General features: G+C 32.1%; 1 protein-coding gene across 2 annotated transcripts in view; it reads left to right on the top strand.

Moving 5' to 3' along the window:
* Positions 1-21,689, top strand: part of LOC114330182 (transmembrane inner ear expressed protein) — a 39,870-nt gene that overhangs the window by 1,417 nt on the left and 16,764 nt on the right. Inside the window, exon 1 of one of the 2 annotated variants that reach the window (XM_050646862.1) lies at positions 14,888-14,975. The exons of the other annotated variant lie outside the window; for it this stretch is intronic. The gene's annotated coding sequence lies outside the window, so the exon portion shown is untranslated. Of the gene's footprint in view, positions 1-14,887; positions 14,976-21,689 lie in introns of those variants that run through there. 2 annotated transcript variants of the gene reach the window in all.

The raw sequence follows: 21,689 nt of genomic DNA, 5'->3' as shown, positions 1-21,689 counted from the left end.
ATTGTTTGAAAGGACATACCGAACACGTAAAGGTGATCAGGCGAATGCCAACTGATATGTACCGGGTGCCCCAATAAGAATGGCTCTCGGCCATATCTCAGAGGAACCGTTTATACTACAGCTTTGAGAAAAAAAATTTTATAATAAAAGTGGCCCCGAGAAAAGCCTGGAAATTATTTTCATAATTGTAAGTCCACCGCTAGAGGGCGTAATTGTATACCAAAAATTAAAAAATCGAAATTTTACAAAATTTGCCTAATGAAAGGGCACTGGAAATCCAATCATCGTATTCTACATACAATTCTGTGCATATTTTATTTCACAAGTTTAAGTCTACCTGTGCAAATAAGAGGTGGGGGTGAGTGGGAACCTTGTTATGAAAAAATCGCTTAAGTCCGGTTCTGCTTAATCGATTTCTACAAACTTGGTCTTGTTGAAAACAGCTCTTTTTCGTCAATGTAATAGTTATAATTTGGAAACATCCTATTACGTAATATGCCGGCTAGAAGGCGCTATTTATTTTTTTTTAGAAATCTAGTTTTCTTTGGAAAATATTAAATACAAATATGTATTTTTTTCCTGTATTACAAAATTAGACCAAATTAGTAACAGAATACCGAAAAACGCATGTCGATACCTCTTTTCTATCTCGAGATATCTTAAGAAACGTGTAAATTTTAAACATAACTGTTGCTGTCATATAAGTGGAAATATATAGAAGCACGTAGTGTGCTATGGAAATAAACAGAGGAACATTGTCCAGGTGTCACCGTATATAATGAATCAAAACAACAATAAGACAAATAACACTATAAAATATAACAAAAAAAGAGTGTGTGTACTTTGAACGCGAGTAAGAAGTTATACTTCTATTATTATGATTTTAACGAAATAACTATATTTTAAACAGTTTAATTTTATTTTTATTTAAATATTACACTAATTTTAATACTTAAAATAATACCAAAAAAATAGCGTTAATATGTAATTTTTTATGAATTGTTGCCTCCGCGCATTTGCTTTTCTCTCGATGAATCGTAGAAAATGTAAAAACGTCAGATTTTCTACACAAATTTTTAATTTTTATTTCATTATATTTTAATATCAGTTATCCTATTCCCAACTAAGATAAATACATAACTGTTATTGTCACCGGTAAACTAAGTTAAGGAAGTCAAAGTGAAAACAAGTAGTGTGCTATGGAAAAAATAGAACTATTAGAAGTATTAACTTCAAAAAGTCATCATTTGTCAAATTATGTGTCAAATCAGTAAAACATAAAAATTTGTTCATTGATGGTTTGTTGCGGTTTGTTTCTATTAAATTTTATATAAAATTTATACAGAGTGAAATTCAAGATGATTCTTACAAACTAAGAAGCATTTGACATCCTAGCCACATTCTTTGAATGCATAAGAAATGCAACTGTTGCGGCTAGAATATATGCAATGAAATATCCCCAAAGACGTCACCCTAGTAGAAGAGTTTTTCATATTTATTTTGATTTATTATATACGGTGACATCTGAAAAATGTTTCTTTGTTTTTTTCCATAGCACACTACTTGCTTCTTTATATTTCCACTTATATGACAGCAACAGTTATGTTTAAAATTTACACGTTTCTTAAGATATCTCGAGATAGAAAAAAGGTATAGACATGCGGTTTTCGGTATTCTGTTGCTAATTTGGTCTAATTTTGTAATACAGGAAAAAAAATACATACTTGTATTTAATATTTTCCAAAGAAAACTAGATTTCTAAAAAGAAAATAAATAGCGCCTCCTAGCCGGCATATTACGTAATAGGCTATTTCCAAATTATAACTATTATATTGACGAAAAAAAGCTGTTTTCAACAAGACCAAGTTTGCAAAAATCGATTAAGGCTATGGGTACATAATTCGCAAATATTTTACGGCTATCCCTATTTTTTCTGTCTTTAGACGGCAAATTACGTGTATTCTTTTTCTCATGATCATCTTTCAGTGCGTCACAGTTTTTCGATTTTTTTCTAACGCATTAAATTGTATATGACAGAAGAAAAGGCACGTCGGTGATTACTTTGGTAATTATTCTAGTTCGGTGATTATTCTAGTTGTCGATAGATGGCGCCATAATAAAAAAAATAATTTTTTTAAATTAGATAATAATATTACAAATATAATCTGTACAATTTATAAGACTATACAAATCAAAGAAAATATCATTTTATAAATGCAAGAAACACATTTAATTTGTTTTTATTCCAAATTGAAAATAAAATGTGACACCTGTCAGATTTAACTAAAATGTCATGTTAGAATAAATGTCATAAATGTGTATTATCACGGACTTACCCTTTTTCCTATCATTTGTTACGCACTGAAAAATGCTCATGAAAAGGACAATAGTAAAATTCTCACTGGTATGAAAACTGCAGATGTAAACATTAGGTTGTCAGTGACATTGTCATTAGAAAGGTAGAAATGGCTATTTCGGTTTCGTTCAGTTTTTGAATGTTCTTGGTTCTTGGATAACCTTTACTTGTATAAATGATACGATTATTTTTTCACTAATTATGTATTTAGTGGTTACCATTATTTATATACTATACAAATAGTCGAAAAAGAAAAAAAGTTGTAAAGTTATTTTAATAATGTATTGTTACCATGGAAAGCTTAGATAAGGTTTGAACATGTGAAGAACTGTGTTGTATAAATGTAGTATTACTCAATTAATTTATAAAGACTTTATTTATTTCTTTATTTGCGCAAATTAAAATATGGGACGTTGTAACAAGAAATGTGTTACTGAAAAGCGAAGAAATAGACGGTTAGCTCAATTGAAGTAAGTACTTTTTTACATAAATCAAATTAATTACTATTGTATTTTTCAAATTAATTTTAAATTTATAGTGAAAATATGAGCTATAAAATCTATCGGTAAACCAAGAATTTTCGCATTAAATTTTATTCTCGTTTAAAGGAATAAACTATTTGTTGGATTATTTGATTATTACAATTGTACATGAGTAAAAACGAGTGACTCAGATTCCGAAGCGACAAACGAGTTACGCGAGGATAAAAATGAACAATTGTTATTTGTTAATCTTATTCACAATTATTAAATTTTATTTGATAAAAGAATGACCCCAAAAATTAAGAATCTTCTTCTTAGTTTGTAAATTTTTCTATGACACACATTCATAAATGCTGCCATATTGTAACAAAAAAATACCTACGCCGAAGACGTCCACCCACCAACTTCACTTAAACTGAAGCAAAATACTACTAAACAAGCACATACTTCAAAAGCGTAGTACATTCTTCTATGTAGGCTGGTAAATAGAAGCAAACACTACGGAGAAAAGCAAATGCTTTTTAAGTGTAGTGAAATCTTCAAAAATGTAGTGCGTACTTCAAGCATTAGCATTTACTACATTTTATGCCACCATGGGCACTTTATTTTATAGCTAAACTCGTATTACCTATTTACGGTTATCGGAACAAACTCTTATAAAATAATACCTTTATTTGAACTTTAATGACTTGAAATACTTGGATTATCCATAAATAATATATAAACAATAAATAACTTTTTATTAATTGTACGCCTTAAATCAGTTATTATTTTTCAAATACACTATCAATACTATTTAATAAACCACTCTTTGATTGATTTTATTATCATCGTAAAAGCGTTAAAAAGCAGTAGCAGAATGAACTGCTATACGCACTGAGCTTCGCTGGTGGCGCTCCTAGCGGATTACTAATTCAACTTTCACCGGTAATTTTTAAATTTATTATTTAATTGTTATCGCTTAATATTTACAACGCAAAAAAGTAATTAAATTGTAATCGATTTTTTTAAGATTTTGCTAATCATTTTGACGTTCTATTGATAAAATATGAATTTTTTACTTCGGATACTTTCACAATTATCGTGTAGATGGCGTTAAGATTATTAGAATAATTTATAATTATTACATATTACGGAACAGTAAAAAAAACTTAAATTCAGTATTTAAAACGTAAGTATATTTAAGGTAAAAATATATACCACAGCTTTGACCAACTAATATTTTTTATAATTAATGTTTTTAATTTTAATTTTAAATTAATCACTTTGACATTTATGTCAAATTTCCGGTAAAGATTTACAGACTTGTCACTACTGGCGCTCGCGAATTTGTAAATATCCCCTCTACGTACGAGCTCACAGCGTATATCAAAATAGCGGGTCGGACACATCCCTACTTGTCACTGTCTTGAGTCTTGTCATAACATTATATTCGACTGAATGCGCTGTATGACAAAGATAGCGAATGTTCGATTTCCACGGACATGGTGTCCATTTTTTTCGAATCCTGAAAAAACTAATAAATATTTTTAAAAAATTTAAACACAAAATGAAAGACATAATTATTATCGAGGGCCGAAAGTCCCTTAGAATATATAAGAAGTTTCTTTCGAATGAGATATTTGAAATTAAAAATCACACTACATTTTCTCTTAGTTTTTCACCCCTGTAACTAATTAAAATAAACATTATAGAAGTTCTCAGGGACTTTCGGCCCTCGCTAATAACGTAATCTTTCATTCTGCGTTTAAATTTTTTAAAAATACTTATTAGTTTTCTCAGGATTCGAAAAAATGAATCCCCATTTGAATAGCATTGCAGTCGAAAATACGTACCGATCCTCTTAAGCAGAACCGGACTTACAGCGATTTTTTCATAACAAGGTTCCCACTAACCCCCACCTCATATTTGCACAGGTAGACTTAAACTTGTAAAATAAAATATGCGCGGAATTTTATGAAGAATACGATAATCGAATTTCCAGTGCCCTTTCATTAGGCAAATTTTGTAAAATTTCGATTTTTCAATTTTTGATATTCAATTACGCCCTCTAGCGGTGGACTTACAATTATAAAAATAATTTCCAGGCTTTTCTCGAGGCAACTTTTGTTCTAAAATTTTTTTTCCCAAAGCTGTACTATAAACGGTTCCTGAGATATGGACGAGCGCCATTCTTATTGGGACACCCGGTACATTGAAAACATTTTAGAAGAACATATATTATTAGGCCTTGGGCCCGCATATACAATTATTATTTATGACCACACCGTTGAAACTTTTTGTACTTGTTATTTGGGTGGAGTCGGACAAATTTTGAGCTTGGCGCATTATGGTAGTGGGGCGTTTGTCTGTCAAGCGGTGACGAAGTTGTCAATTTTATGCAAGAAGAAAATTTATTACCACATTGGTCATTCTATTTTAATCAATGGATTTTATCATATAAACAACGAAAACAATTTTGTCGGACAAAAATATTGGGGCATATGACGCGTCGGACACGCTAAATATGTCAAATTTATGAAAATAATAAATTTATTACCACATCGATAATTTTGACGGTATCTATCATAAAACTTTTTTACAATAATGTGGTAACCTTGTCGGACAATTTTCACGGGGCATATGCGCAGTCGGACGCGCCGAAGATGTCAATTTCCTGAAAATTTTTTATTTATTACCACAGATGTCATTTTTATTTTGTACTGTTCTTTTACATGTGTAATGCATATTGGATCATTTGTCGGACAAAAATAATGGGGCGTTTTGGTACAATTAAAAGAAAAAGTAATTTTTATGCATACAGGGTGCTTGGTAAAGAATGGGCCATAGCTTAACCTCAGGTTCCTGAGGTTAAAATAGGCCGATTTAAGCTAACTTACCTTAGTACAAAGTTTATAATAGCCGAGATACAGGGTGTCAAAGTTAAACTTTTTTTTTATTTATTATTGAATATTTCCTGATAGGTATGAGATAACAACATGAAATTTTATATCTGGGGGTTTCTTGGGTCGAGAAATCTAAATTCTTTACCAAAAATTATGCATTGCCCAGAGGGCGCCACATATGCCTTTCAGCACTCATTTATTACGTTCAATTTTTTTTATCCGTCACTCTGTATAATTTTGACATTAAAATTTTTATTTTCCTATTAGTTTTACTTAAAAAAGGTATACTTCTTTCATCTTCCTAAACTCAACCGTTTTCGAGATAAACGCATTTTAAATATGCGATACACCATCATTTTTAGCATAATATCATTGTAGTTACACCTGAAAAATAACTTAAAATTTATGAAAATAATAAATTTATTACCACATGGATAATTTTAACGGTATCTACCATAAAACCTTTTTACAATAATGTGGTAACCTTGTCGGACAATTTTCACGGGGCATATGCGCAGTCGGCCGCGCCGAAAATGTCAATTTCCTGAAAATTTTTTATTTATTACCACAGATGTTATTTTTATTTTGTACTGTTTTTTTACATGTGTAATGCATATTGGATCACTTGTCGGACAAAAATAAGGGGCGTTTTGGTACAATTTAAAAAAAATTAATTTTTGTACATTTTTAACTTCATATTAAATTACGTATTTTTCGGCTCATATTACCCGTATGCGCGCCAATGGTGAATATTAAATTCTTAACTGCAGTTAAAAAATGTAGTTAATAATGTAACTGTAGTTAATACCCAAAATTAATTTTGGGTACAACTCTAAGTCATACCCTTTTAAATTTTTTACTTAATGTGTGTAACAATTTTCAGCTAAATCGATTTAAAAATAACCGAGAAAAACTGTTTTAAAAATTTTTTGATAATACCTCCTCGTCGATAGCCTAAAATAATGAAGTTTTCTGTTCGTTTGCCCCAACATTTTTGTCAGACAATTACATGTTTTGGTTAAGAATATAATTAGTTATAACTTACTACTTTGTCGGAAAAATGGTTGTAAATATAAGGGATGCACGAACCCAGCATAATTTAAAAGTATAGTTTATTAATAAATATTAAATTTTTTGTCCGACTGTCGAGTTGCCCCAATATTTTTGTCCGACACTTAGATTTTTTGATATGGAATATAACTACTTATAACCTGATTTGTGTCGGAAATTTTTTTTATTTCGAAAAAAAAACTACAGAACGATGTTTGTCGTTGTTCAAGGAGTATGTACGCAAATATCAGATCACAATTTTTCTAAAATTTTCCCTCTTGTCGGAAATTTTTTTGGAAAAATTTTGAGTACAGCTCTGCGTCTACCATTTTAAATGTTTTACTTAGTGTGTGTACCAATTTTGAGCTAAATCGATTCAAAAATAACCGAGAAAACTGTTTTAAAATATTTTTGGATAATGCCTCCTCGTCCATAGCCTAAAATAATTAAGTTTCCTGTTCGTTTGCCCCAACATTTTTGTCAGACAATTACATTTTTTGTTTAAGAGTATAATTATTTGTATCCTACTACTTTTGTCGGAAAAATGGTTGTAAAGATAAGGGATGCACGAACCCAGCATAATTTAAAAGTATAGTTTATCAATAAAAATTAAATTTTTTGTCCGACTTTGGATTTGCCCCAATATTTTTGTCGGACACTTAGATTTTTTGATTTAGAATATAACTACTTATAACCTGATACTTGTGTCGGGAATTTTTTTAATTCGAAAAAAAAAACTACAGAACGATGTTTGTCGTTGTTCAAGGAGTATGTAAGCAAATATCAGATCACAATTTTTCTAAAATTTTCCCTCTTGTCGGAAAATTTTTTAAAAATTTTAGCTCTACGTCATACCCTTTTAAATGTTTTACTTAGTGTGTGTACCAATTTTGAGCTAAATCGAATCAAAAATAACCGAGAAAACTGTTTTAAAATATTTTTGGATAATACCTCCTCGTCCATAGCCTAAAATAATTAAGTTTCCTGTTCGTTTGCCCCAACATTTTTGTCAGACAATTACATTTTTTGTTTAAGAGTATAATTACTTGTATCCTACTACTTTTGTCGGAAAAATGGTTGTAAAGATAAGGGATGCACGAACCCAGAATAGTTTAAAAGTATAGTTTATTAATAATAATTAAATTTTTTGTCCGACTTTGGATGTGCCCCACTATTTATGTCGGGCACTTAAATTTTTTGATTTGGAATATAACTACTTATAACCAGATACATGTGCTGAAAGTTTTTTTTAATTCGAGAAAAAAATACAGAACGATGTTTGTCGTTGTTCAAGGAGTATGTACACAAAATTATCAGATCACAATTTTTCTAAAATTTTCCCTCTTGTCGGAAAATTTTTTAAGAAAATTTTGGGTTCCGATCTACGTCATACCCTTTTAATTGCTTTACTTAATGTGTGTACCAATTTTCAGCTAAATCGATTGAAAAGTAACCGAGAAACACTGTTTTAAGATTTTTTTTTGATAATACGTCCTCGTCGATAGCCTAAAAGAATTAAGTTTTCTGTTCGTTTGCCCCAACATTTTTGTCAGACAATTACAATTTTTGTTTAAGAATATAATTACTTGTAACCTACTACTTTTGTCGGAAAAATGGTTGTAAAGATAAGGGATGCACGAACCCAGCATAATTTGAAAGTATAGTTTACTAATAAAAATTAAATTTTTTGTCCGACTGTCGAGTTGCCCCAATATTTTTGTCCGACACTTTGATTTTTTGATTAAGAATATAATTACTTATAACCTACTAATGTTGTCGGAAAAATGGTTTTAAAGGTAAGGGTTGCACGAACCCAGAATTTTTTAAAAGACAGTTTATTAATAAAAATTAAATTTTTTGTCCGACTTTGGATTTGACCCAGTATTTTTGTCGGACACTTAGATTTTTTGATTTAGAATATAACTACTTATAACCTGATACTTGTGTCGGAAATTTTTTTAATTCGAAAAAAAAACTACAGAACGATGTTTGTCGTTGTTCAAGGAGTATGTAAGCAAATATCAGATCACAATTTTTCTAAAATTTTCCCTCTTGTCGGAAAATTTTTTAAGAAAATTTTGGGTAGAGCTCTACGTCATACCCTTTTAAATGTTTTACTTAGTGTGTGTACCAATTTTGAGCTAAATCGAATCAAAAATAACCGAGAAAACTGTTTTAAAATATTTTTGGATAATACCTCCTCGTCCATAGCCTAAAATAATTAAGTTTCCTGTTCGTTTGCCCCAACATTTTTGTCAGACAATTACATTTTTTGTTTAAGAGTATAATTACTTGTATTTTACTACTTTTGTCGGAAAAATGGTTGTAAAGATAAGGGATGCACGAACCCAGAATAGTTTAAAAGTATAGTTTCTTAATAATAATTAAATTTTTGTCCGACTTTGGATGTGCCCCAATATTTTTGTCGGACACTTAGATTTTTTGATTTAGAATATAACTACTTATAACCTGATACTTGTGTCGGAAATTTTTTTAATTGGAAAAAAAAACTACAGAACGATGTTTGTCGTTGTTGAAGGAGTATGTAAGCAAATATCAGATCACAATTTTTCTAAAATTTTCCCTCTTGTCCGAAATTTTTTTGGGAAAATTTTGTGTACAGCTCTACGTCATACCCTTTTAAATGCTTTACTTAGTGTGTGTACCAATTATCAGCTAAATCGATTCAAAAGTAACCGAGAAACACTGTTTTAAAATTTTTTTTGATAATACCTCCTCGTCGATAGCCTAAAAGAATTAAGTTTTCTGTTCGTTTGCCCCAACATTTTTGTCACACAATTACATTTTTTGTTTAAGAATATAATTACTTGTAACCTCTACTTTTGTCGGAAAAATGGTTGTAAATATAAGGGATGCACGAACCCAGCATAATTTGAAAGTGTAGTTTACTAATAAAAATTAAATTTTTTGTCCGACTGTCGAGTTGCCCCAATATTTTTGTCCGACACTTTGATTTTTTGATTAAGAATATAATTACTTATAACCTACTAATGTTGTCGGAAAAATGGTTTTAAAGGTAAGGGTTGACGAACCCAGTATTTTTTAAAAGACAGTTTATTAATAAAAATTAAATTTTTTGTCCGACTTTGGATTTGACCCAGTATTTTTGTCGGACACTTAGATTTTTTGATTTAGAATATAACTACTTATAACCTGATACTTGTGTCGGAAATTTTTTTAATTCGAAAAAAAACTACAGAACGATGTTTGTCGTTGTTCAAGGAGTATGTAAGCAAATATCAGATCACAATTTTTCTAAAATTTTCCCTCTTGTCGGAAAATTTTTTAAGAAAATTTTGGGTACAGCTCTACGTCATACCCTTTTAAATGTTTTACTTAATGTGTGTACCAATTTTGAGCTAAATCGAATCAAAAATAACCGAAAAAACTCTTTTAAAATTTTTTGATATTACTTTCTCGTCGATAGCCTAAAAGAATTAAGTTTTCTGTTCGTTTTCCCCAAGACTTTTGTCAAACAATTACATTTTTTGTTTAAGAATATAATTACTTGTAACTTACTACCTTTGTCGGAAAAATGGTTGTAAAGATAAGGGATACACGAACCCAGCATAATTTAAAAGTATAGTTTATCAATAAAAATTAAATTTTTTGTCCGACTTTGGATTTGCCCCAGTATTTTTGTCGGACACTTAGATTTTTTGATTTAGAATATAACTACTTATAACCTGATACTTGTGTCGGAAATTTTTTAATTGGAGAAAAAAAACTACAGAAAGATGTTTGTCGTTGTTCAAGGAGTATGTAAGCAAATATCAGATCACAATTTTTCTAAAATTTTCCCTCTTGTCCGAAATTTTTTTGGGAAAATTTTGTGTACAGCTCTACGTCATACCCTTTTAAATGTTTTACTTAGTGTGTGTACCAATTTTCAGCTAAATCGATTCAAAAATAACCGAGAAAATCTGTTTTAAAATATTTTTGGATAATACCTCCTCGTCCATAGCCTAAAATAATTAAGTTTGCTGTTCGTTTGCCCCAACATTTTTGTCAGACAATTACATTTTTTGTTTAAGAGTATAATTACTTGTATCCTACTACTTTTGTCGGAAAAATGGTTGTAAAGATAAGGGATGCACGAACCCAGAATAGTTTAAAAGTATAGTTTATTAATAATAATTACATTTTTTGTCCGACTTTGGATGTGCCCCACTATTTATGTCGGGCACTTAAATTTTTTGATTTGGAATATAACTACTTATAACCTGATACATGTGCCGAAATTTTTTTTTTAATTCGAGAAAAAAATACAGAACTATGTTTGTCGTTGTTCAAGGAGTATGTACACAAATTATCAGATCACAATTTTTCTAAAATTTTCCCTCTTGTCGGAAAATTTTTTAAGAAAATTTTGGGTTCCGACCTGCGTCATACCCTTTTAAATGCTTTACTTAGTGTGTGTACCAATTTTTAGCTAAATCGATTCAAAAGTAACCGAGAAACACTGTTTTAAATTTTTTTTTTGATAATACCTCCTCGTCGATAGCCTAAAAGAATTAAGTTTTCTGTTCGTTTGCCCCAACATTTTTGTCACACAATTACATTTTTTGTTTAAGAATATAATTACTTGTAACCTACTACTTTTGTCGGAAAAATGGTTGTAAATATAAGGGATGCACGAACCCAGCATAATTTGAAAGTATAGTTTACTAATAAAAATTAAATTTTTTGTCCGACTGTCGAGTTGCCCCAATATTTTTGTCCGACACTTTGATTTTTTGATTAAGAATATAATTACTTATAACCTACTAATGTTGTCGGAAAAATGGTTGTAAATAAAAAAATTTCAGGAAATTGACATCTTCGGCGCGTCCGACTGCGCATATGCCCCGTGAAAATTGTCCGACAAGGTTACCACATTATTGTAAAAATGTTTTATGGTAGATACCGTTAAAATTATCCATGTGGTAATAAATTTATTATTTTCATAAATTTGACATATTTAGCGTGTCCGACGCGTCATACGCCCCAATATTTTTGTCCGACAAAATTGTTTTCGTTGTTTATATGATAAAATCCATTGATTAAAATAGAATGACCAATGTGGTAATAAATTTTTTTCTTGCATAAAGTTGACAACTTCGTCACCGCTTGACAGACAAACGCCCCACTACCATAATGCGCCAAGCTCAAAATTTGTCCGACTCCACCCAAATAACAAGTACAAAAAGTTTCAACGGTGTGGTCATAAATAATAATTGTATATGCGGGCCCAAGGCCTATATGTTTTGCCATTTGAAAGCCATATTGGATATTGGATATGACATATTGGTGATATGCACGTTTCGTGCCGTTAGCATAGTGAATACTTACCTTTATAGTGTAGGAAACAAAGGTTGAACCTTGCAAAATGGACACAAGTCCGGTTTTATTTTTTTCTGGTATATCAAGCGGTGCTTATTATAAGACTAACTTTTTCTGAAAAAAATTCGCCCCGGAACCCCTCTTCTCACCCCTTTAAAGGGATAATTTGTGGTTTTTGCGGAACGTAGCCCTTCCTGTACCTTTTACAAAAAATTTCTTTTATAGAAATATGAAGAGGACTATATTTTCTACGATTTATTTCCCGACAGCATCTGTCTATCATCCACCGTTTAGCGGGGGTGGCGCCCCAAAGTTGACAAGTTTTTAAAAAAGATGTTTTTAAAAAATATATATATTTCCCTAACTGTAACGGAAATTAAAAAGAAATCCTGCGACAATGATTCACAAATAATTGATTGATGTTTTGGTATAGGCTTGACTTAAGGGTAATTGCCCTTTTTTTAATTACAGGGTAATACATTTTAAAAAACCCCTTTTTATACTATCTGAACCGTTTATGCTAGAGTAAAATAACTTTCAGCAATTACCCATGTACTGGTGCTACAGTCAAACCCGCTTATTAGAATACCTCTTAAAGGAATATCCCGGTTTAAGGAATAGAAATTTGAGGTCCCGAAACGTTTCTACTGGCGACCAATGATCGGTTATTAGAATATCCCGGTTAAAGGAATACTTTTGATTGGTACGAAGGCTATTCCAATAAGCGGGTTCGACTGTATTTACAAATTTGTATACCCATTTTTTCCCCGGAACCACCCCAACAAAAAATTAGAATTAATAAATAAAGAGATTTTCTTGAAATCCTTCACACACAATGCCCTTTATTAATATGCTTCATATATCATTTTTTGCACGTTATTACCCATGCATGGACACCAAAAGCGATTTCCTAGTGCAACCCCTGTAGCAAAAAAAATAAATAAATTGAGGGGTTGAAATTTTTTTTTGTTTTTTGCTTTTTGATCCATATGGGCATATACTTTATCAATAGTGCTTTTCAAAAATATATATGGTTATTGCAAAATCCCTGCGGAAACCACCCCTATTCTTGAAAATATACTGCAGAAACTACCCCTATCCCTTGGCGAGCATGTTTTTACGATTTTCTCATTACCTATGCATTCTTTTTAAACAAAACTTATACAAGGTTAAAGACCACTGTTTACTCTAAAAATTAGGTCCTACTCATTTTTTCGTTATCTGCTCGTTTTATTGATAAACTACTTATGTAAAATAAAACAACACAGTATAACCTACAAATTATGACCTATGCATATTTTACATTCTTTGCTCCCCAAAGCCACAGTGGTGGCCCAAAATCAATTTTTGCATATTTTTGCCACCTACACGCATTTTATTGCATTAATGCTACTTTAATAGCACAATATTCACCCTTAAGTGGTCACTAAGCAGTGGCGGATCCAGGGAGGGGTGATGGGGGCGATCACCCCCTCCCCTCTCAAACCAAGTGATATTATATTTAAAGATTATAAAAATATTCATTTATTTTTATAAAAATTTAGACAATTGGCACCCCCCTCTTAACGATGCTGGATCCGCCACTGTCGCTAAAGCATAAAAAGTACGCCATTCTCATAAAAATAATAATATAATATAAGTATTTCTATAAAAATAAATGAATATTTTTATAATCTTTAAATATAATATCATTTGGTTGGAGAGGGGGGTGATGGCCCCGATCCCCCCCTGGATCCGCTACTGTTTAGCGACCACTTAAGGGTGAATATTGTGCTATAAAGGTAGCATTAATGCAATAAAATGCGTGTAGGTGGCGAAAATGTGCAAAAATTGATTTTGGGGCCACCACTGTGGCTTTGGGGAGCAAAGAATGTAAAATGTGCATAGGTCATAATTTGTAGGTTACACTGTGTTGTTGTATTTTACATAAGTACTTTATTAATAAAACGAACAGGTGACGAAAAAACAAAAACAAAAACTGGAGCCCGCCAAAGCATATCTTAGGTTTACGCCGCCACTGTGCCGTAACGGTTGCTTATACGAAAAAAATGAATAGGACCTAATTTTTAGAGTAAATAGTGGTCTTTAACCTTGTATAAGTTTTGTTTAAAAAGAATGCATAGGTAATGAGAAAATCGTAAAAACATGCTCGCCAAGGGATAGGGGTAGTTTCTGCAGTATATTTTCAAGGATAGGGGTGGTTTCCGCAGGGATGTTGCAATAACCATATATATTTTTGAAAAGCACTATTGATGAAGCATATGTCCATATGGATCAAAAAGCAAAAAACAAAAAAAATTTCAACCCCCCATTTTATTTTTTTTTGGCTACAGGGGTTGCACTAGGAAATCGCTTTTGATCTTCATGCATGGGTAATAATAACGTGCATATAATGATATATGAACCATATTAATAAAGGTCATTGTGTGTGAAGGATTCCAAAAAAATCACTTTATTTATTAATTCTTCTTTTTTTTTGGTGGTTCCGGGGAAAAAATGGGGGTGCATTATACAAATTTGTAAATAGCATCAGTACATGGGTAATCGCTGAAAGTCTTTTTACTCTAGCATAAACGGTTCCGATGGTATAAAAAGGGGTTTTTTAAAATGTAACACCCTGTAATTAAAAATAAGGCAACTACCCTTAAGTGAAACCTATACCAAAAAATCAGTTAGGGGAGAGTGGTCTATGCTGGGACATGGTTCATAGTGGGACAAATAACCTGGCAACCTTGTAAATTGCGTCGAACACCTCAAATCACTTGTGTTGAGTCATATGTTCAGACACGTTGTGTTTTGTGATTAATTTGCGGTTTCCGGTCGATAATAAGAGAAATATTTAATATTTTCAATAAAAAGGTAAGTAAATATATGTCATTTCTACATTTAGAGTCAAATAATTTCGTTTATAACTTTTTTATTAGTAAATATTTTAAAAACATACTTAGTATGTTTTGAGGTTATGATATGAGAGAGTAGATCGGCTAGTAAATAGAGAGTTATTGCTAACGTCTTTTAAGTCGACCTGTAATAAAAGATCCTTTATTTTGACATATAAGCATGCGCAGTATTGCGTCTTTTATTTTTGTCTTTTAATAAAATACAGGCCGCCTGTATTTAAGGAAAATTAGAGGACACCTTTATTTTAATAAAAGTTCCTTTATTTTGACATAACGTGTCAAAAATGTGAAGAAAGGTGTAACTTCACTTGTATTTTGAATTTATCTTGTCGCTTCTTTGGATTGATAATTTATGTATTGTGGGATTGATATTTGATTAAACTTTCATCATTAAAGTTGTATGTTGGGTTTTATTTATTAAAAACAACTCTAAGTAATATTCTGAGATATAGATTATTGATGTTTTGACCCAAACGAATATAGAAAAGAACATTTTATTGAAGCTTGAGTTATTACAAGAAGTTGTAAAAAGGAATATTACGTAAATAATTTTAAATTGTTACTAATTACAATGATCAGACTTAAAATATCAGTAACTCATTTATTAAACTCAATATATTTTACATTTTTCTATAGAAATAAATATTTATTGAAGATATAAGAGATTGAAGATAAAAGATCAATAAATTTTAATGAAAGTTAGGATTTGTTAAAATTCTAGATTCAAAATAGAGTTCTATTCAACAGATATATAACAACAGGTTAACAAAATAAAACAAAGGTTCAAGTATTTATTTTTGAAAATTTAATCTTTTATAGATTAGAATCTATAAAGTTTTTAATCAAAAGTATTAATACACTTTCATTTTCATGCCATCTTCTTCTTTTGGTTCTTATCCGTTTCGAATGTTGGAAATCATATAGCAATCGTAACCTTGCTAGCTGCGATTCGAAACAGTTCCATTGATATATTCTCCCTCTACCAGGTCTTCGCTTACCTTTGACTGTACCTTGCAATATGTACTGCAGCAGGGAGTAACGGTGCTGATTTATCATATGTGTCCCAGATACTGCAGTTTTATGCGTTTAATGGTAAACACAATCTCCAATTCCTTCTTCATTCCTCCTTGTTCGTGATCCATTTCATGCCATCAGTATTTGTTTATTTAAACATTGCCAAAAAAATTAATAAAAACCAGCATAAAGCTTAATTCTTCTATTATCTTTTTGTATATCGGGAAGTTTATCTGACAGATTAGAGGTCTTTTCATTTTCAGATAACTAATTATTGGGAAGTTTATATAACAGTATCCTTAGTATCTGTCTTTTCAGCTCCGGATAACTAGTTAACGGGAAGTTTTTCTCTGTCAGATATCTATTAGTATCTAATCTGTCAGATAAACTTCCTGATAACTAGTTATCCAGAGGTGAAAAGAAAGAAAGAGAGGGCCATAATGGATAAAAGATCAAACGCCAATAGCATGTATGTACATATTTATAAATTTATTATTTAAAACCTGCTAATGATCATAAAATACTTAAAATCAGTCACCAATATAATATTTATATTTATTTATAAACTTATTAACAAACTGCAGTCCAATAAAAATAAAATTAGTTTAAGCGCTAGCTTTAAATGTCGAACAATAATTTTAAACAAACACACACACAATTTAGTCGCATTAGATTAGCTCCTGGTTGAAAATGTACTGCCACAGCTTCTATATCAATATCAACAGCACACTCATTTGCCAGTATTTCAACGTTTTCTCTATTATGTACTACTGCAATATGTAAAACTGAACAAGCTGATATTATTCTTTGAATAAAAGGTAACTTGCATCTCATTACATATGGTAAAATGGGAAATCTCTTCACAATACCAAATGTTCTTTCAATAACAACTCTTGAAGGGATTTGTGATGGATTATAAAAACACAACTTGTCTGAAAATTCTGGAATGGTGTCATTCGGTAGTTGTAGTTGAGGAATGGATATCCACTATTCCCTAATAATATATTCTCCAGAAATTCCCCATTACATATACCCATAATGCAAAAGTATTTAAAAACTCCTAAAATAGTATTTCCAATTTATTGCACTTCCATATTATTGAACGATGAGTATTATGGGATATATTATGTTGTTCTCTAAACATCTTTAAATGACAAAATAATTAAATTTAACGTTTTACTCTTCAATTATCTTATTTTAATTTATATCGACAAATGGAATTTTATAGGTTATTTTTATATTTACAAAAATATTTCATGTCATTTGTCAAAATAAAAGATTCTTTAACTGCGTTTGCAATACCACTCTTTTAGACCCGTCCTGTATTTGTCCTTTATTAAAGTATCCTGTAATAAAGGATCCTTTATTTGCCGGTGGCAATTACTCTCTAAGGGCCGGTTGTTCGAACGCTAATCAACAATGATCATTATCAAATATTTAATTACTGTTACCAACTGTCAATGTCTACTTTGTTTGGGTTGCTGAATTACAATTATGAAATTACTTAATCAATTATGTTAATAATGGTTATGTTAATTGATTACCTAATCTCATAACTATAATCAATTATGTTTTCAGCAACCCAATAAAAGTTGACATTGACAGTTTTGGTGACAGTAATTAAATATTTGATAGTGATCATTGTTGATTAGCGTTCGAACAACCGGCCCTAATATTTGTTTTCGTGTTGCCAATTTTAAGTAATCAGTTAGAATTTATTTTTCGTGGAATGGTTCATACTGGGAAATATCTATGTGGTGCATATTGGGACATCTAAAAAAGTGGTCTATACTGGGACGCATGTAAATAGTGTATGTTTTAAGCGTTTTTCTGATGATTTTTATTTAAAAGTAGGTTTCTAATTAAATATTTTTAACTTTTGTATATTTAAAACATATCAATGTTGCCAAATTGAATAAAAAACAATTAAAGATGATAATTTTTATATCTTGTTTAATTTTGTTACAGATTTTTTAACAATGCCTAAGTGGGCGAGGGGAAAGCTACAAGATCATTATGAAGATAGTGCGATACTTCACTTGGAAAGAGCAAACCAGATAAAGAAAGCTGTCCTACAAGTAATCAGCGGTCAGAAAACCTTAAGAGAAGCAGCAGAAATAAACTCTATATCAAAATCGGCTTTGCAGCGTCATGTTTCAAAATATAAGGCACTCTCAGGTGATGAAACAGAGAAGTATGATTTTACACAAAAACATGGGTATAAATCCGTATTTACTGAAGCACAAGAAGCTATGTTGGCACAATATTTACTTGATGCCTCTTATATGTGCTACGGTTTAACTGAAAGAGAGACTAGAATGTTGGCTTATTCTTTTGCCATCACAAATTCAATTGTTGTACCAGACTCTTGGAATTTAAATGGTGCTGCTGGGACTGAATGGATGAAAAATTTCCGACATCGTAATTCGCGGTTGAAGTTACGCACACCGGAAGCTACCAGTTTGTCTCGTGCGACAAGCTTTAACAAACACAATGTTAGTGAGTTTTTTAAAAATCTAACGAGTGTGCTTCAAAATTATAAATTTTGTGCAAGTGACATCTATAATTTAGACGAGACCGGAGTTACGACTGTTCACAAGCCTCCAAAGATATAAGCGCAAAGTGGTTGCAAACAAGTCGGAAAAATCACTTCGGGAGAACGAGGTATTTTAGTAACAATGTGTTCTGTAATATCTGCAAATGGTACTTTTATTCCACCATTTATGGATTTCCCAAGAAAAAAAATTATCCCAAAAATGTTACAACACGCTCCTCCTGGTTCTGGTGGTTCCGCATTTCCTTCAGGTTGGATGACTGCGAACGCGTTTTCAGAATGTTTGGATCATATTATCAAACATACTAACTGCTCTCCTGCTAAAAAGATATTAATTGTATTGGACAATCATGAAAGCCATTAAGCAGTTGATGTTTTAAAGAAAGCAAAAGATAATGGCATAGTATTATTGACCATACCACCACACTGCAGTCATCGGCTGCAGCCTTTGGATGTTTCCTGCCATGGGTCCTTCGAGTCATACTACAATAGAGCATCTGATGAATGGATGATTAATCACCCGGGTACACCTTTAACAATTTATAACATAAGTGAAATTGTTGGTAAAGCATTTCCTTTAGCCTTTACCCCAACCAATATCTTAAAAGGTTTCCAGAAAACTGGAATTTGTCCGCTGAATTCCAACATTTTTACAGACCAAGATTTCATGATGTCTTATGTCACAGATCGGCCGTCTGAAGTTGCAGCTTTACCAAATCCAGAACCTCAAAATACTACAACAAACGAAGCAAATACTCCACCCCAGTCATCCACTGAGGTTCATATTGTTCCCATAGAAAAGATATCAGTTGATTCAAATGAAATTAATACTGCCTATTTTGAACCTTCTGATTTATCTCCAGTAGCTGGACCTTCTCATTCTAGAGCATCAATATTAATAACACCCTGAAGTCATTAGGCCTCATCCAAAAGCACCTCCTAGAAAAAATACCACCAAAAGAAAGAAGGGGCAATCACTAGTACTTACAGACACTCCTATAAAATATAAAATAGAAGAAGAGTATAGACAAAGACAAGAAAAGAAACAGTTAAAAGAAAACAAGAAACAGAAAGTCACAAAACAAGTGTTTGTAGCATTACAAAAAATAGAAACTAAAAAAAATAAGAACATAATATGTAGTGTAGATTTATTGCCTAACAAAAGGTACAAACGCCAATCAAGCTCTGAAGAGTCCGAAACAGACGACGACATGGAATTCAACGCACTTTGTGACGATGAAGACAATGATTTAGAGCCAGATATTCATATTGGCGATTTTGTTATTGTGAAATACCCTACCAAAAAAACTGTTCGTCATTATGCTGGATGTGTTGAAGATATTATTAACGGTGAATATGTGATTTCTTTCCTTCGTAAAACATTGGGTAATACATTTACTTATCCCGAGAAAGAAGATATAGACACAATAGAACAAGATAGTATTGTTAGGATTTTACCAAAACCTAGCGCAATAGGTTCAACGGAACGTTCAGCAAATCAGCTACAGTTCCAGTTTGATTTTTCTACATATAAAATGTTTTAAATGCTTTCTGTAATCTTAATTTTTATATAAATAAACTTCTTAATATTTTTAATATTGATTCCCCATGAACACCTACTTATCTCCTGCTTGAACCAATATTGGTCCATACTGGGACATATGGTTCATACTGGGATAATGATTATGCAGTCCTTTCTATTAACTTTATCTAAAATTCCAATTGACACATAATCGAGGATATTCAAAGCAGTGATTTTATACGTTCAAACCTTTAGAAAAATAAGAGATGCAACCGAAAGACTGAAATGTTCAAAAGTGTCCCACTATAGACCACCCTCCCCTACTTATTTGTGAATAATTTCCGCAGAATTTCTTCTTAATTTCCGTTACAGTTAGATTAGATTAGATTATGTGAGGTCGTTAAGGCTATGGAGCCTCTCAGCACTTCGACCTATAGAGATCTTTTGTGCATACCTTAATCTAGTTAAACTCTAGGATGCCAATACTTCTGATGAAATTGATTAGCATCCTAGGTGACTTGTTTCCTATGTCAGAGGGCGTTAGGGTGACCTCTTCTAGGAATTTTAGTCGTTTGCAGAACAACGCTACGCAATTGCATAGGATGTGTTCTGCCGTTTCTTTTTCATTGTCACAGAAACGACAGTTCTCACTATCGGATTTGCCCATTTTTTTGAGATGATATCTCAGAGGGCAGTGCCCAGTGAGAAGGCCAGTGACCATTTTTATATCTTTTTTACTCATTTCGAGAAGGCGGTGTGTTGCACTAGGCGACACCTTTATGAGCCTTTTTGCTTGCCTTTGTCCTGGTGTGTTGGACCAGTATAATTTTAGTTGATTGAGTTCCCAGGTCCGGAGTTCCTCTCTGATGTGGCTTTTTGGTAGTCCACAGAAGGGTTCTGGACCTTGGAATGGGGTGTTGGCCCCTTCTTTTGCGAGGCTATCAGCTTCCTCATTTCCTGCAATTCCCTTGTGACCTGGCACCCACATCAAAGTTACTTTGTTGCGTTCCGCCAGCTTCTTAAGGGATTGTTTACATTCCCAAACCAACTTTGACTCACAAGTAAATGACTTTAGAGCCTTTAAGGCAGCTTGGCTGTCTGATAAAATGAAGACTTTTGCCCTACGAGTGTCTCGGTTGAGACATTCTCGGGCACTAATCTGTATGGCATGTATTTCTGCCTGAAAGATAGTTGGGGCGTTTCCAAGAGATTTGGATAGGCTGAAATTCGGCCCAGTAACTCCCACTCCTGCCCTTTCATCTATCTTAGATCCATCCGTATACCATGCGAGTGAACCTTCCTCCTGTTTCGGTTCAACTGTTTCATTCATTTGGTGGTTTTTTATGACCACTTCAAATGGTGTTTCAAAATCGAATTTGACTGGCATGACGTCTGTCGGCTTATCCTTAGAATTCAAAGGAATTTCTTCCAGGATTTTAAGATGGCCCTGTAGATCGCCAGGTTTCATTATTTGTGTCTGTCGCAGCTTTAAGGCGGTGGCTACTGCCTCCCTTCTTATGCAGAACTGCAGGGGAGGAAGGTTCAGCATCGCCTCTAAGGCTGCCGTGGGGCATGTTGACATT

This window comes from Diabrotica virgifera, chromosome 3 (assembly GCF_917563875.1).
Source record: "Diabrotica virgifera virgifera chromosome 3, PGI_DIABVI_V3a".
In the NCBI taxonomy this organism is placed as follows: Eukaryota; Metazoa; Arthropoda; class Insecta; order Coleoptera; family Chrysomelidae; genus Diabrotica; species Diabrotica virgifera.
The sequence above is the reverse complement of the archived record's forward strand: the minus strand, read 5'-3'. Positions and strand labels throughout refer to the sequence as shown.